Raw genomic sequence first — 4,587 nt, 5'->3', positions numbered from 1 at the left:
AGGGGGAGCAGGCCAGCAGGCAAGAGCAGCTAGGGAGATCAGGCCGGCAGGTGAGCAGTTAGGAGCCAGGAGTACTGGATTGCAAGAGGGATGTCCAACTGCCAGCACACCAGCAATTGGACATCCCCTCAGTGGTCCCGGATTAGAGAGGGTGCAGGCTGGGCTGAGGGGACTCCCCCCCCACCCGTGCATGAATTTCTTGCACTGGGCCTCTAGTTCTTATATGAAATGGATGAGAGAAAGGTTACTCAATCCACAAGACTCAGATGGGTTGTGAATTTTTTATTTCTTATTAAAAAATTTATCTTTATTGTTCCCTTTCATCCCCCATTGACCACTTCTAGCCTGCCCCCACCTCACAACCATCACCTTAATCCTTCACCACACTATTGTTTGTTTCTATGGGTTATGCATATAAGTACTTTGGTTAATATCTTTCCACCCACCCACACACCCCTGCCTTCCCTCAGAGATTCATCAGTCTGTTCAATGTTTCTATGTCTCTGGATCTATTTTGTTTATCAGTTTATTTTGTTCTTTAGATTCCACATATGACTGAGGTCATGTGATACTTATTTTTCTCTGACTGGTTTCTTTTGCTTAGCGTAATATTCTCCAGGTCCCTCCATACTGTCTCAAAGGGTAAGAGATTCTTTTTTTTTTTTTTTTTACTGCTGCATGGTATTCCATGGTGTAAATGTACCTCTGCTTTTTTATCCACTCATCTACTGATGGGCACTTGGACTGTTTCCAGATATTAGCTATTTTAAATAACACTGCTATGAACATAAGGGTGCATACATTCTTTTCAATTGGTGTTTTGGGTTCCTAACATATATTCCTGGAAGTGGGACTCACTGGGCCAGTTTCATTTTAAAACTTTTGAGAAAACTCTATACTGTTTTCCATAGTGGTTACACCAGTCTGCATTCCCACCAGCAGGGTTTCATTTTCTCCACATCTTTGCCAGCACTTGCCATTTGTTGATTTGTTCATGGTAGTCATTCTGACAAGTGTGAAGTGATACCTCATTGTCATTTTAATTTGCATCTCTCTGATGATTAGTGATTTTGAGTATTTTTTTTTTCATATTTCTATTCGCCATCTGTATGTCCACTTTGGAGAAGTATCTATTTAGGTCCTTTGCCCATTTTTTAAATTGAATTGTTTGTCTTCCTTTTGTTAAGTTGTATGAGTGCCTTATGTATTTTGGATATTAACCCCTTATAAGATGTATCATTGATAAATATGTTCTCCTGTATAGTAGGCTCCCTTTGCATTTTGTCATGAGTTCTTTTGCTGTGCAGAAGCTTTTTTGAAGTAGTCCCATTTGTTTATTTTCTTTGTTTTTCTTGCCCTAGGAGATGTATCCACAAACATGATTTTAATAAGTCTTTCTGTAACTATAATAATTAGTATTCAAAAAGTTTTGTAATCACTCACTTTGTTTATTGTTAGTAATCTTATAGGAAAGTTTTAGTAATTAGTGAATCATGTAATAAATGACTCATGACACATTTTATGGAACTGTTATTTCTCCTTTGTTTCAATAAACTGTATCTATGATTCAGAGAGAGAGAGAGAAAAAAGAACTCTTGCCATTTGCAACAGCATGGATGGGTCTGGAGAGCATTTTGCTAAGCGAAATAAGCAAGTTGGAGAAAGATAAATATCACATGATCTCAGTCATTTGTGGAATATAATGAATAACATAAACTGATGAACAAAAATAGAGCCAGAGGAAAAAATATTTTAAAATATAATAGAAGTAATCTTGTTATTTGCATATTTTTAATATTTCCTACAACTTTTGTGATATTATACTATGTTAGTAAAGTTTTGGTAGTATTATTATATTTAAAATCTTTTTTTCTTGAAATATTAATGTTTATTGATGTAATATTATTATATGTAAAATCGTTTTTCTTGAAAACAAAGAAAAACTCTAAATACCAATGAATATTCTTTAATCTGACCCATTTTCTTTCTACTCCAATGGCTTTAAAGAGTCTACCTAATTTTCTTTGACTATTATATTCTATTTATAATTATTTGCGTATTATGACAATTTATAAACTTTCTCCGTTATAAGCAAGTATTTTCCTATAATAAATATTTTTATTGTATCTATTATAATGGTTTGCAGTGATAAAACTTAGAAAAGTATAAACAATTATGTAGATTATGTACTTGTTTGCAATGTAAAAAATAACTATGTTGCTCCATCACCAATTCTAATGCTTGTCTAGAGAATGTGCCTACATTGAAAAGGGAACTGTAAATAGAGATTAAATATTTATTACAGGCAATTCCATAAAAGTTAAGAGCCAAATGCATAGAAACAAACTGTCATGAGATATTTCACCAGGTTACATGTGAGAAATGAGGAAGAGAAGATATTTTCTTATAAAGCTTTACTTGGGCTAAAATAATTTTGTCTATGACACCTTTTTGGCTTAAGGTGTTAGGGCATTAAAAATTTAGCTGGTACTTCCCTATTTTAATGTTGTAGAACATTATGCTTAACAATATTGTATATTTCTATGATTAGAAATCTTTCTGGTCAACTCTGTTTACATCTTAATGTAGTATGAATGGGAGAGAATTAAAACAACCAAATCATAATTATATTACCTGTGACATGTTATTGAAATACTTATCAATCATTTATTATAACTAGAAGCATTGTGTAAGTTGTTGAGCTACAGAAATAAAAGAGCATATTTACATAAGAAAAAAGGAGAAATCTAAAGGTATCTATAAAACAATAACTAGAACCAACAAGTGAATTTATAAGGGTCACAGAATGTAAAGTCAACATTTAATAATTAATTGCATTCCTATACAATTTAAATACTGGCAAAAATTCAGAAATTAAATTGAAAGAAAATTCTATTTATAATAACATCAAAATATAAAATACTTAGGAATTGATTTAACAAAAATTATATAAGAGCTTTATATTGAAAATTTTAAAAAAGAACATTGCAGATCAATATTAAAGATCTAAATAAATGAAGAAACCTAACATGTTAACAGACTGAAAGTCTCAACATTTTTAAGATTTCAATTCTCCCTATATTGATTTATAAATTCAACACCATCACAATAAAACACTAACGGGCTTTAACATTTATAAAAAAGCTTATTCTAAAATTTATACGTATATGTGAAGGGCCTGGAGAAGTCAAAATGCTGTTGTAAAAGAAGAACAATATTTAATATGCTGCACTTGCTCATTTTAGGACTTATTATAAAATTCAAATAATCAAAAACCACTGGTATTGGCATAAGGATAAGCAAATAAATCAATGGAACACAATAGAGCATGAGTAAAGAGACAGATAAAGTCTGTCACAGACTGTCTGTACTAGGCAAAAGCAACCACAGATAATACCTGTATGAGTGTATCTGTGTTCTAATAAAATTTTATTTTTTGGCATTGTTTTTTTTCCAATTTAAATTCTTATTGTTTAAAGTATTACAAGTGTCTCCTTTTTCCCCCATTGACCTCTCCCCCGCCACTCCCACCCTCCAGCTCACGCCCTCACCCACTACTCTCTGGGTCCATTGGTTATACTCACATGCATGCATACAAGTCCTTTCATTGATCTCTTACCCCCTATTCCCTCATAGATTGGACAGTCTGTTCCATGCTTCTATGCCTTTGGTTCTATTTTTGTTCATCAGTTTATGTTGTTCATTATATTCCACAAATGAGTGAGATCATGTGATACTTATCTTTCTCTGACTGGCTTATTTCACTTAGCATAATGCTCTCAAGTTCCATCCATGCTGTTGCAAATGGTAAGACTTCCTTCTTTTTTACAGCAGCATAGTATCTGAGAGATGCAAATCGAAACAAAAATGAAGCACCATCTCATACCTGTCAGAATGGCTGTCATCAACAAATCAACAAACGACAAATGCTGGCGAGTATGTGGAGAAAAAGAAACCCTCTTGCACTGCTGGTGGGAATGTAGACTGGTGCAGCCACTGTGGAAAACAGTATGGAGTTTCCTAAAAAAATTAAAAATGGAACTTCCATTTGAACCAGTAATCCCACTTCTAGGAATATATCCCAAGAGAACAGAAACTTCAATCAGAAAGGATATATGCACCCCTATGTTCACAGCACAATTTACAATAGCTAAGATTTGGAAAGAGCCTAAGTGCCCATCAGCAGATGAGTGGATTAGACAATTGTGGTACTTCTACATAATAAAAATTTATTGATGGACACTGAAATTTGAATTTCATATCATTTTTATATATCATATAACATTCTCCTTTTGATTTTTTATCAATTTATTTAAAAATCATTTAAAATCTTTTTTTAGTTCTTGGGCAATACAAAACCAGGCACAAAAGAGAAATAGAATAATTAACATCTTCCCATAATATACACTAATAAAATACAAAGATGCTAATTGACTGTAACTTTGCTATGCCCACCAGCCAATAAGAGTGACTATATGCAAATTAACCCAACCAAGATGGTGGCCGGAAGCCACAGAGATGGAGCAAGCAGGAGGCTTGGTTGCCCCGGCGATGGAGGAAGCCAAGCTTTCCGCCTGCTCTGGCCAG

Source organism: Myotis davidii, unplaced genomic scaffold (assembly GCF_000327345.1).
Source record: "Myotis davidii unplaced genomic scaffold, ASM32734v1 scaffold460, whole genome shotgun sequence".
In the NCBI taxonomy this organism is placed as follows: domain Eukaryota; kingdom Metazoa; phylum Chordata; class Mammalia; order Chiroptera; family Vespertilionidae; genus Myotis; species Myotis davidii.
The sequence above is the reverse complement of the archived record's forward strand: the minus strand, read 5'-3'. Positions refer to the sequence as shown.